The sequence below is a fragment of the Schistocerca serialis genome, chromosome 6 (assembly GCF_023864345.2).
Source record: "Schistocerca serialis cubense isolate TAMUIC-IGC-003099 chromosome 6, iqSchSeri2.2, whole genome shotgun sequence".
In the NCBI taxonomy this organism is placed as follows: Eukaryota; Metazoa; Arthropoda; class Insecta; order Orthoptera; family Acrididae; genus Schistocerca; species Schistocerca serialis.
In genome coordinates, this window is record NC_064643.1 from 141,408,019 (window position 1) to 141,421,974 (window position 13,956).

Consider the following 13,956-nt stretch of genomic DNA (forward strand, 5'->3'; position numbering starts at 1 on the left):
CAGCGGCGCTGAGAAGTTTCCGGGGGTCGGTCTGCACTTGAAATATTAACGTTCGCTTAGGGGAGAGAGGTAGCCAGTCCAACTATATCCCATCCGTCGGCAACCCAACCAAGAGACAGTAAACGGACCCTCCGACAAGACGGCTTGCTTTCCACCCGACCAGTGCACAAGGAACTCCAAAGCCAAAACGTAAAAGGCGTAGATGCCCACAACCAAGTATACATACGCTGTCGAAACTACACGTACGTGTTGGCGAGTGTCAACACGGTGAGGAAAGGACACTGCCTGAATTTTACGTCAGCGGCCAGGGCAGGCAACCGGAACGCTAACGGCCAAAAGGTAGAAAATTCCGCTGGTGCACTTGGGCTTCAAATAACTAAAACACAGTTAAACTCCACCGGATGGTGGCCAAACTTTCGCCAACTAGGCCACTCGCTGTTGCTCACGGGAACAACTCCAACAGCCAGACATGAAAACCAACGGCACAATGTGAATAGTCTTGCTTCGGTAATTAAATAACAGTTCAACTTTGATGTCCTGGGTCGGTGAGCCACGAACCCCGTAGCAATCGGAACAGCTCCCACACTCTGCGACACTGCGTAGGGACCGCCAGTGGGCCCGGCCCACTGCGCCGCGTGGAGATTTCCTGGCTGATCCACACCAACCGACCGACTCCTAGGAGCCGGTACGCCGACAACATTTAAAATAACTTGTCAATCAAAATCACACAAACAGTTTGACGAACACTTTCACGAAGAACCAGGCAATGCTAACGGCAGCGACTGTACAATAACAGGGACGAATCACGAAATGGTTCAAATGGCTCTGAGCACTATGGGACCATCTGAGGTGCGATTGCAGTCTTTCCCGGCGTATCCCACTGATGAATTCGTCTTGGGTTATCAGCCGAGTGGTGGTGTCATCTTGTCGCAACATTTCAATGAGTTTCGTACCCATCATCTTCGCCATAAGATTCATCAACATCTGAGGTCATCAGTCCCCTAGAACTTGGAACTACTTGAACCTAACTAACTTAATGACATCACACACATCCATGCCCGAGGCAGGATTCTAACCTGCGACCGTAGTAGTCGCGCGGTTCCGGACTGAAGCGCCTAGATCCGCTCGGCCACCGCGGCCGGCCCGAATCACGAGTCGGCACACACAGCCAGCCCATAAGCGATCGCCGGCCAAATACACGTCGTCCTGGAACTCGACCGACCGATGACCAACCCCACTCCAATCATGTGTGTCGGCAACCGTCGGGCGAGTCATGGCAGTCCGGACCTCACTGCTGCCGCGCCCCGTCTGAACTTGGCGCCGAGTGCCAACTCAAACACGGCCAGATCCGAACTAACTGCAGGCACGATCCAACTGACTGGTCGACGCACGACGACGCGCAAGTAATAGCAGTCCAGCAAAGATAATACAGCAGGGCTTATATCGATAAACGCTGCTGCTGCCGATTACGGGCAGGCAAGCAGAAACTCAGTGACGCAAGTAATTGAAACTAACAGAACGAGGTGGCAGTACGGCAAAAACAGGATGTTAAATAAGAGATGGCAAGAACACGAGCCACACACGGCTCAGACTTCTTACCACAATATTTCGGCTCGCAACCATCCAGCCATCCTCAGGTGAGTGTCTGCCACTGAGGTCTGCTAGTACGAGGGCAGTTCAATAAGTAATGCAACACATTTTTTTTCTCGGCCAATTTTGGTTGAAAAAACCGGAAATTTCTTGTGGAATATTTTCAAACATTCCCGCTTCGTCTCGTATAGTTTCATTGACTTCCGACAGGTGGCAGCGCTGTACGGAGCTGTTAAAATGGCGTCTGTAACGGATGTGCGTTGCAAACAACGGGCAGTGATCGAGTTTCTTTCGGCGGAAAACCAGGGCATCTCAGATATTCATAGGCGCTTGCAGAATGTCTACGGTGATCTGGCAGTGGACAAAAGCACGGTGAGTCGTTGGGCAAAGCGTGTGTCATCATCGCCGCAAGGTCAAGCAAGACTGTCTGATCTCCCGCGTGCGGGCCGGCCGTGCACAGCTGTGACTCCTGCAATGGCGGAGCGTGCGAACACACTCGTTCGAGATGATCGACGGATCACCATCAAACAACTCAGTGCTCAACTTGACATCTCTGTTGGTAGTGCTGTCACAATTGTTCACCAGTTGGGATATTCAAAGGTTTGTTCCCGCTGTGTCCCTCGTTGTCTAACCGAACACCATAAAGAGCAAACGAGAACCATCTGTGCGGAATTGCTTGCTCGTCATGTGGCTGAGGGTGACAATTTCTTGTCAAAGATTGTTACAGGCGATGAAACATGGGTTCATCACTTCGAACCTGAAACAAAACGGCAATCAATGGAGTGGCGCCACACCCACTCCCCTACCAAGAAAAAGTTTAAAGCCATACCCTCAGCCGGTAAAGTTATGGTTACAGTCTTCTGGGACGCTGAAGGGGCTATTCTGTTCGATGTCCTTCCCTGTGGTCAAACGATCAACTCTGAAGTGTATTGTGCTACTCTTCAGAAATTGAAGAAACGACTTCAGCGTGTTCGTAGGCACAAAAATCTGAACGAACTTCTCCTTCTTCATGACAACGCAAGACCTCACACAAGTCTTTGCACCCGAGAGGAGCTCACAAAACTTCAGTGGACTGTTCTTCCTCATGCACCCTACAGCCCCGATCTCGCACCGTCGGATTTCCATATGTTTGGCCCAATGAAGGACGCAATCCGTGGGAGGCACTACGCGGATGATGAAGAAGTTATTGATGCAGTACGACGTTGGCTCTGACATCGACCAGTGGAATGGTACCGTGCAGGCATACAGGCCCTCATTTCAAAGTGGCGTAAGGCCGTAGCATTGAATGGAGATTACGTTGAAAAATAGTGTTGTGTAGCTAAAAGATTGGGGAATAACCTGGTGTATTTCAATGCTGAATAAAACAACCCCTGTTTCAGAAAAAAAATGTGTTGCATTACTTATTGAACTGCCCTCGTACATGAAAGATGCGTTGAACATTATCACCACACTCGCTTTTCGCAGCCCAGTAAGTCGCCCGTAGCTGAGCTTTGTATTAACACGGAAGACTCTACAGATTATTTTTCCACAAAAATTTTGGCCCCAGCCAAATTCTTTCCGGATTCAGTAGTTAAAGTATCTGTGAAAATTCATCTAGCGCAAAATCTTATTAATCGTGACGGCGGCTTGCATCTGCGCAAGGCTTGGGACCCGGTGGTATCTTTAATATCTTCTCAGAGAAAACATTTTATTCATGGCACATCTGGCGACATCTGACGTTTGTTCTCAGTGACACGAGCGCGCAACCGTCAGAGGGCGGACATAGAGTTTTACCTTTACGCATGCGCCTGCCCGTCACGGGTGGAAAGGTATTTGTAGAGGGCGCGGATTTTGACAGAGTACGCTCCTGTGACGACCGCCAATGCGCATACAATTTCGCGCCAATTTTTGTTATAAATCCGACATCGTGAACTATTAGACTCCAGTGGCTGACACTCACTTGAAGATGGCTGAACGGTTGCCAGCCGAAATATTGTGGCAAGATGTTAACATTATCCGGCTGCAATCCCGAAACATCCCAGAACGGTCAACAATTATATGAGAGATTGAAAATAAAAAGAGTGGTTCAAATGGCTCTGAGCACTATGGGTCTTAACTGCTGAGGTCATCAATCCCCTAGAACTCAGAACTACTTAAACCTAACTAACATAAGGATATCACACACATCCATGCCCGAGGCAGGATTCGAACCTGCGATCTTAGCAGTCGCGCGCTTCCGGACTGAAGCGCCTGGAGCCGATCCGCCACAACGGCCAGTGCAACTTGTATCACGCATCTTTCTACGTGTTGACGGTTTATTGGTAATGTCGACTGCCTCTTCCAATCCTTGTACGTAGTTTTACCAGCTTTCACCCTTGATGCCAATGACCTCACAGAGCGAGGTGGCCCAGCGGTTAGCACAATGGATTTGCATTCGGCCATACAGATTTAGGTTTTCCGTGATTTCCCTAAATCGCTTCAGGCAAATGTCAGGATGGTTCCTTTGAAGGGGCACGGTCCTCTTGGTCCTCTTCCTTGGAGTCTTTTGGTTCTCCTCGCCAAATCAGCCAACCAGCCAGTGACCTTGCCACAGTGGCAGCACCGGTTCCCGTCTGGTCTCTCAAGTTAAAATGTTGTCGGGCTCAACTAACACTTGGTTGCATGATTGTCTCGGTATGCTGACCGCTGCTGGCGAGCATGGAGCACTCAGCCATTGTAAGACGAACTGATGAGCTACTTGATTGAGAAGTAGCGGCCGGGAGAATGGTGTGCTGACCTTATGCCACTGCAAATGGTTCAAATGGTTCTGAGCACTATGGGACTTAACATCTGTGGTCATCAGTCCCCTAGAACTTAGAACTACTTAAACCTAAGGAACCTAAGGACATCACACACATCCATGCCCGAGGCAGGATTCGAACCTGCGACCGTAGTAGTCGCGCGGTTATATGCCACTGCATATCTGCGTCCAGTGGTCCCTACCAGCTAAGAACATGGTCAGCAGCTCGTGGTCGTGCGGTAGCGTTCTCGCTTCCCGCGCCCGGGTTCCCGGGTTCGATTCCCGGCGGGATCAGGGATTTTCTCTGCCTCGTGATGACTGGGTGTCGTGTGATGTCCTTAGGTTAGTTAGGTTTAAGTATTTCTAAGTTCTAGGGGACTGATGACCATAGATGTTAAGTCCCATAGTGCTCAGAGCCATTTGAACCATTTCGAAGCTAAGTATGACGCAGTGGTCGTTTGGTACTGTTGGGCACTCCAATGCCTGTACAGAAGGAGTTTCAGCCTTGGCTGATGTAACTATGATTTACGGTGAAACAGCCTTATTTTAGACGACACGGGTGAACAGTCCTTGTGGTAAATCGAAACCTCCTTCTAGTATTTAAGTTCTCGAATTCTACTGATGACTGAAACTGACGAAAGTGGTGGGACTGGAAGAGTAACACTGTTTTCCGAACGGAGGGTGAAACGAGAAGCATATAACGTAACTACTACGGAACAGTTCGTAGCGCCGAGCACGCGAGGGCACCGGAGAGGTACGCGGAACGACCGTCAAGCCCGCTTCGGCGGAACGCGCAATTGCGTCGTATCAGCTTCGCCAGCGGCGTGGGAAGCAGCGCGCGGTCGCGTGCCGGCGCCCGGCTGGCGGAACTGAACTGGAGGTGGCGCAGCCCAACAGCCCTGGCTCAGCCTAGCCTCCCAGCCTAGCCCGGTAGCCTCTTAGCCGCTGCTGCCATTCGGCGGCTGCCGCTCACTCAACTTTCTGCCGGCGGACGCCTGTCGCCACCAAGTTGCCGGCAGAGTTCTTCGCGATCCATTACCGCCGCCTCCCGGGATGCCGAATCCGGCTGACGGCCGCGTCGCCCGCGGTAGAGCGATTTCTTGTAGCTGCTGTCGCCGACGCGCCCCGCACTCGGAACTACATCGCCATCAATTCATTGCGCCCCCCAAACCTACTGCAACTCCCCAGGCGGGCCCTCCCTTACAAGAAGCGGCGGCGAAAATTGCTTTCTGCCAACTCTCCTAAAGATAACCAACAGGGTAATTAGCTTTGTTCAGAGCGTGGCAGCCCTTCGCGCCGCCATTACTGAGTGTGTATGACTTGGATGGAGGTGTAAATTTTTCAGGTTCTCTCAGAATGTACTCTCAAATTAGTCTGAAAACTGGGCCAAATTCAAAAATTGTGCTATCGCCAACCAAACAGTTATGCACTCTCCGATCTTTAAATTACCAATCAATTATGTAATAATCAATACCTCCCCCCTTCAGTAAACCATGTATGAGCGGCGTTCAATAAGTACTCCGTCTTCAGGCCACGAGTGGCCTACCGGGACCACCCGACCGCCGTGTCATCCTCATGTGAAGGATGTGGATAGTAGGGGCGTGGGGTCAGTACGTTATGATGGTATTCTTGACCGAAGCCGCTACTATTCGGTCGAGTAGCTGCTCAATTGGCATCACGAGGCTGAGTGCACCCCGAAAAATGGCAACAGCGCATGGCGGCCAGGATGGTCACCCATCCAAGTGCCGACCACCCCCGATAGCGCTTAACTTTGGTGATCTCACGGGAACCGGTGTTTCCAGTGCGGCAAGACCGTGGCGTTCAATAAGTAATGAAACATATTATTTTTCTGAAAGCAGGTCGGTTTCATTTAGGATTCTGATACATCGTACTGTTCCCCTCTCTTTTGCCTAGAAGACCCAATTATTCAATTCATTCTACTCGTCGACGCCAGAGCCGACGTATTGTTGCATTAATAATCTCCCCGATATCACATAGTGCTTCCCAGTAGATCTTGCACAGTGCCCAACGGATGCAAGTCGGCAAGTGTGAGATCCGGGCTGTAATGGGGATGAGGAAGAACAGTCCAATGAAGTTCTGTGAGCTCCTCTCAGATGCGCAGACGTCTGAGCACTTGTGTTGTCATGGAGAAGGTCATTAGCTTCCTTCGGGTGACAAACAAGCTGAAGTCGTTTCTCCAATTTTCAGAAGGTAGCACAGTACACTACAGAGTTGATAGTTGCATCATGAGGGAGTACAATAAACAGAATAGCCCTATCAGAATCCATGACTGCACCAGCTGAGGGTGCGACTATGAACTTCTTCTTCTTCAGAGAAGAGGTTGTGTGGTTCCACTACGTGGAATGTCATTTTGTTTCCCGTTCGAAGAGACAAACCCATGTTTCATGGCCTATGACGATGTTCGGAAAAAATTGCCACCATCAACCTCTTAATATGCTGGCAAATACACAGACGGTTCTTCGTTGCTCTTTATGGTTTTATGCTAGGCAATGAGGAATCCAGTAGGCACACAGCTTTGAGTACCCCAACGGGCACACAACTTTGGGTACTCCAACTGGTACACGAGTCTGTCAGCTCTATCCACAATATATCCAGTTGTGTAGCTCGGTGTTTCATTGTGATTCGTTGGTCACTTCGAATGAGAGTGCCCACACTTTTCAACATTGCAGGAGTCACAGTTGTGTGCATCTGGCCACATAGAGGAGGTCAGACGGGTTTGCGTGGCCTCGTTGCGATGATGACAGAGGCCTCGCGCGAAGACTCATCGTGCTTTGTTTCTTTACCGGGTCTCCGCAGAAGTTCTGCAATCGGTTTTGGATATCAGCAATACTCTGGTTCTCCATCGAAAGAAATTCAATTACAGCGCTCTACCTGGAACGCACCTACGTTACAGACGGCATTTTAAAGGCTACATATGGCGCCGCCACCTGTCGGAAATATGTGAAACTATAGGAGCTGAAGCGGTAATAGTGTACGATATCCCACAACAAATTCCTCATTTTTTTCAACCGAAATTGGCCGAGAAAAAAAAAGTGTTGCATTACTTACCGAACACCCCTCGTGGTTTGTCAAAGAGGATAGCTTGTGTGGCGTTAGAATACAGATAGCCACACAGTAAGCGCAACGGCAGTGGAGGGGTATCTGTCGAGAGGCCACGATAACTCACGGTTCCCGGAGAGGAGCAGCTGCTTTTCATTTGTCGCAGGGGCAACAATCGGGATGTATGACTGATTTGGGCAGGCAACGTTTGACAATGTGGCCTTTGAGCGACAGAAAGCAAAGGAGCATGACAGCCATTATTTTTTTCGAGGACATGCACATCTATCGAATGAATTAATGGTGATGGTATTCTCTTGGGTAAAACGTTCTGGAGGTAAAACAGACCCGCATTCGGATCTCCAGGTGGGAACTACTGCGGAGGCTGTTGTTCTCTCAGAAGAAACAATGGTAATCGAAGTGTGAGAGAAAACTCCACGTTCTTGCCCAGATGGACCTATAGGGACCGATCGAAAGCCGCGTCACCTTCGGGCAATAGCATTTGGATGTAATTGGAGGTCAGCACATCCCTCTCCTGGACGTTGTCTGTTATCTATACATTGGAGCTCACATTTCTCATTCAAGTAGTTCCTCAGCTGGCATGAGCAGGCTTAATGCACACCATTTCAGCCCTTCCACCAAAGAAGAACCGCTGGCAGTACAGGGAATCGAACCTAGGTCTCCCACATAACAGCCGGATATGATAACTCCTAGCTAAGGAGGAGGTCTATGGAAACGTCATGGGGTAAACATTTTAGAAGGAAGCCTAGAAATGATTACAACAACCAAGTTTAAATGGATGTTAGCAGCAGTAGGTATGCAAAAATGATAAGGCTTGCAGAATAAACCAGTACGGAATGCTCAATCTATGAACCAAACAAGACAACAACAAGAACAACAATCAGACTAAAGCTTGACAGAATTTCACTGCAAAGGTTATGCGAAACCAGAGTATGCTCTTCTTGTATAATTTAATGAATAAGCCACTTTAGAAGCTGATCTTAAAACTTTCTGGCACTTCGGAGGATATCACATAAAATATTGAACAAACTAAAGCATGCAAGGAGACGACTATTCTGTGGTACAATCACTGGTTAAACATGGAGAAACTGATGTGGCTAAAGTTAACTATGTATTTTTACGGGTATTAGAGACACTTTAAAAAGTGATGTGTGGTGATACGATGCTACTTGTTTTTGTTGTGAAAGTTTTCGGAAACAATCATGCAAAACAACTGTTATATACTGCGTTCAGGCCGTTGATTCCATTCATACTAACAACGTGATCAAAAGAATCCGCACACCTCCAAAAACATACTTCTTGCATATTAGGTGCATTGTGCTTCCACCTACTACCAGGTACTCCATATCACCGACCTCATTAGTCATTGGACACAGTTAGAGAGCAGAATGGTGAACGTGGTCGTGTGATTGGGTGTCACTTGAGTCAGACGTCTGTATACGACATTTCCACACTCCTAAACATGCATAGGTCCACTGTTTCCAATATGATAGTGAAGTGGAAACGTGAAGGGACACGTACAGCACAAAAGCGTACAGGCCGACCTCGTCTGTTGACTGACAGAAACCGCCGATAGTTGAAGAGTGTCGTAATATGTAGTAGGAAGACATTTATCGAGACCATCACACAAGAATTCCAAACTGCATCAGGATCCACTGCAAGTACTATGACAGTTACGCGGGAGGTGAGAAAACTTGGATTTCATGGACGAACGGCTGTTCGTAAGCCACACATCACGACGCTTCGGTTGGTGTAAAGAGCGTAAACATTGGACGATTGAACCGTGGAAAACCGTTGCGTGGAGTGACGAATCACGGTTCACAATGAGGCGATCCGATGGCAGGGTGTGGGTATGGCGAATGCCCGGTGAACTTCATCTGCCAGCGTATGTAGTGCCAACAGTAAAATTTGGAAGCGGCGCAGTTATGGTGTGGTCGTGTTTCTGCTGGAGATAACTTGACCCCCTTGTTGTTTTGCGTGTCACTGACACAGCACAGGCCTACATTGATGTTTTAAGCACCTACTCGCATCCCACAGTTGATGAGCAATTCATAATGCACTGCATGTGGCGGAGTGGTTACACGACAATGACATCCCTATAATGGACTGGCCTGACCTGAATCCTATAGAACGCCTCTGGGATGTTTTGGAACGCCGACTTCGTGCCAGGCCTGAACGATCGATATGGATACCTCTCCTCAGTGCAACACTCCGTGAAGAACGGACTGCTATTCCCCAAGAAACTTCCAGCACATGATTGAACGTATGCCTGCGAGAGTGGAAGCTGTCATCTAAGGTAATGGTGGGCCAACACCATACTGACTTCCAGCAATACCGATGGAGGGCACCACGAACTTGTAACTAATTTTCAGCCACGTTTCCGGATACTGTTGATCACATAGTATATATTTCTTCGACAGTCACAGAAATGTATGTGGCTATGCGCTAGGTGGCTTAACCTGCATAGTGCAGCGCCACCATCTAGTCTTTTAGCAAAAGTAATAAGCAATTTAGCAAAAGTAATAAGAAACTGTGAGAAAGCAGCAATTCAGTATCGCATTAGCAGACACAGGCCGCTAGCCCCAGTGTGGTGAGATGTAGACCAAAATAACATCCATGTCAGGGGACTGCGAGACTTGGATAGCTGTGCTCGCCGTGCTACGGTAATGACAGTAATGGGTGGGGTGATGTCACCACACCACGGCAAATCTCCTTTTACGGAAGACGGACGGGGTGCTTGGTTTTAGTGAGATAAATGCTCGTCGAGGCGATATAAATATGTTTGAATTTTGAGGCAGAAATTTTCCCGTTCCCGAGACAAACAGCACCTCCATGACGCCAGGGCTAGCCCAGACGGCGAGACGAATGAGCAAATTTTACTGTAGCAGATGATTTTTGAAAAGAGGAATTCTCTAATAACGGAATTTTTCGACAGCTTAGTACGTGTCAGCGCACAGAATTTCGGAAGACACTAAGACAAAAGTGGCAAATAAGGTTAAAGAAGACCCTTGACTAACTAATTGTGACTCGTTGATGTTGTGGTCATAGGAAGATTTTCTTTGATTCTATAGCCATACTGTTTGTAGAAGTCAGTCGCTATCGACTAATCGAGTCCTTTTTCTCTGTTCCCCATATCCTCTGCAGCAGTTCTTCCCGTTTACCTCTCACGAACAAAATCAGATGGCGTACTACATTTAAGCTTCGGAGCGCAGCACAGAGAATTTTGCTTCTTCAATGAATGAGAATATTCGTTTTGCAAGATTTATCACAAGAGATATTGAAAGCAGTAACACAACTGGAGAGCATCCGTTGTATATCACCCACAGGTTAGTCGGTAGCAACTGAGTAGTACCGACAGTACGGCTATAGAATCAAAGTAAATAGTATTCTATGACCACAACATCAGTGAGACACAGTTACTTACAGTCAGATGATACAGATATCGGAGTGTAACAGTTTGTAGGTATATGGAATGGAGTAATCACACGGTTGTAGATAAGAAAAGTGGGTTAGAGTCACTGGCAGGATGCTGGGAAAATACGGTCAGTTTCCTAATCACTTTTGTGTCCCATCTCTGAATATTACTCAAGCGATTGGGACCCACACCAGGTAGGGCTGGTATGGGTGGTGAAAGTGTTCAAAGAAGGCCGACACAAATCGTCACCGGCTTTTCGATACATAGGTTGCGTCACGGAAATGCGAAAAACATTAACTGGCACTTAGGCGTAAATTATTAACCGTAAATTTACTTTAAAGGTTCCAAGAACCAATATGAAGAATCTACAGATGCTTTAGTTCAATACATATCACTCCCGTAGATATCGCAAAGAATGGTTTAGACTAATTTCGGACACGCAGAAGCATTTAAGCACTAATTCCTGCCGCCCTCCATACGCAATTGGAAAGGGAAGAAAGCGCAATATGTGGTACCATCCTAAACGCTCTTTGCATGCACTTAAGTAGCTTTTACAGTATGGGTGTAAATGTAAATTTAGAAAATACTCGTGGAAAATAGGACCACTCTTTGTACACATTCGGATATGGTAGCTACCGGACAGTTACACAGAGGCAGAAATGATACATTCTACGATGGCGTTGGCCCTTCTCCTTCCGTGACGTCATGAGACTCCACCGACCTTCAAACTCGTCTAGCGCTGCAAGACTCAGACTCTCGTCCTTGTGACATTTCGTGCCCTCTCGAGAAGGAATGAAGATTGGGGTTAACGTTCCATCGGCATTGAGGTCATTAAAGACGGAGCACAGACTCGGGATGTTTCAACGACGGGAAGGAAATCGACCATGCCCTTTGATAGGAAAGATCCCAGCATTTGTCTCGAGCGATTTTGGGGAGTTTCGGAAACCCTTAATCTGTATGGGAGGTCGCGGATTTGAAACGTAATACCTTCGAATTTGAGTCCAGTATGCCAGCCACTCTGGAAGATATGCGACTCCGCAACTTAAATGCATGTCTTGCACATGTGGTTCTCTGCAGTATGCAGAGACCGAAGTCGTGTTATAGTATATTATTATTATTTCAAATTTATCACTACGCAGAACAGTACAGTAAATCTACCAGTTCGGTAACGTGTAAGTTAAACAACGATGACTATGGAAAAATGTACCAAAGAAAGAAGGCAGGAAATTTCAAATCAAGCTTCAGTGAACATTTGACTCTCACTAACCCGAAGCTAAAACAATAAAATACCCTAACGCCTGTCAAAGCTACCCACAGCTGAAAGAGCATGCCTACTATATATTTCAAAAGAAGGAGAAATTTTCGCATTTATGAGGAAACATACCGATACAATTTTGGACGAACAAGGTAAAGCAAAAAAGGCTGCCATCAGCACGAAAGTTGGCTTCAACACCTCAGTGGTTCTGATATTGGAGACGGTGTGCGGTTGCCCCTACGACCTGAAAACTGATTCACCCAACTAATTAATGAGGGATCTACAATATAAAATAAAATCGAGATTAAAATTTCACATATGTTACTTTAAAAAATTTGTACATTCCTTTGATATAAGTAATTCGATAACTTTACAAAATAAAGTCGAAACGCAAATAATGAGCAAATTATTCATAACCTATGGGAATAAAGTGTTTCACCCTTGCCAATTGCACAACACCATCAATGATATTCTGATTAATACGGCCAAATAACTGACGCACTGCATGAATATTATTAGCAAATTTCTTTATAATCTGCTAAAGAATGATGTATATCACGCTTAAATATGTGCTAGATGTAAACTTAACGTACAATGCATTTTTTTTCTGTAAGGCAGATACCACTGAAGATTGCCAAATGCTAGTCTGGCACTAAAATGACAAGAGACTGGTTTATATATGCTGACAGTAAGAAAAGTGAAGCACCCAGAATAGAATTGGAAACGAAGTGAAACTCCGCGGATTGAGAGGATACGTAATGTTATTTCAATGATTACAAAAGCGAGTCAAGTTTACGCTGATCATGGCAGTACGAGCCCATTTCTCAAAATGGCACTGCACCTACTCTGTCCTGGCTGCATGCACTGATGCGAGTGGGAAGCCTGAAATGAAGCAGTTATATCCTTTCCTGAAACAAGTTGGCCACGCAACTGTTATTGATTCACATCCTGGGTACTTGCTCTGGGAAGGAATTCACGTCCGCGCCGGTTCCACGTAAGTTCTATTAGGGATACCCGTTGTTTAGCGGGGTGGTAACGTGCTCGCCTCCTATGCAAGCGGGCCTGGGTTGGATTCGCGGCTGGGTTGGAGATTTTCTCCGCTCGTGGACTGGGTGTTGTGTTGTCCTCATCACCATTTCATCCTCATCACCGGCACTCAAGTCCCCCAATGTGGCGTCGAATGAAATAACAAATGGCTCAAATGGTTCTGAGCACTATGGGACTTAACTTCCGAGGTCATCAGTCCCCTAGAACAGAACTACTTAAGCCTAACTAACCTAAGGACATCACACACATCCATGCCCGAGGCAGGATTCGAACCTGCGACCGTAGCGGTCGCGCGGTTCCAGACTGTAGCGCCTAGAACGAATGAATAAGACTTGAATTTGGCGGCTTAACTTCCCCGCAAGGGGGACTCCCGGCCGACGATGCCACACGCTCATTTCCATTTTTTTCCCCTCTTGGGGACGTACCTGGAGATCTTGCTGGCCACAGGAGTACCCCAACGTCACACAGACAAGTGACATACATGCTTGCTATATGTGGGCTAGCTTAGTCCAGTTGCAAAATGACGCCATGATACTATCACATGAGAGGTAATCCACGAGGGAGCAGGATATTCGTGACGTACGGATCCCTGAATCTCTACCAGTCGTGACCTCAAGTACCAGCTGATGACTCCACACATCATGACGTCAAGTGCAACACCGCTGCGCCTCCAGTCATAGCCGATAGCTCACCTCTCCATGACGCCAGCAGTAACACCAGCTGCGCCTGCCCAACGCTTTGGAAGAATGGGACGTCCCCACAGGTCGAGGATATAGTCGCTGACGATGCTCATCCCGGTCAGTGCAGAGCCGC

At 47.5% G+C, this 13,956-nt stretch overlaps 1 protein-coding gene across 4 annotated transcripts in view; it reads right to left on the reverse strand.

The window, feature by feature from the left end:
* LOC126483740 (hemicentin-1-like) overlaps positions 1-13,956 on the reverse strand; it is a 1,186,523-nt gene that overhangs the window by 1,125,017 nt on the left and 47,550 nt on the right. The window lies entirely within an intron of this gene.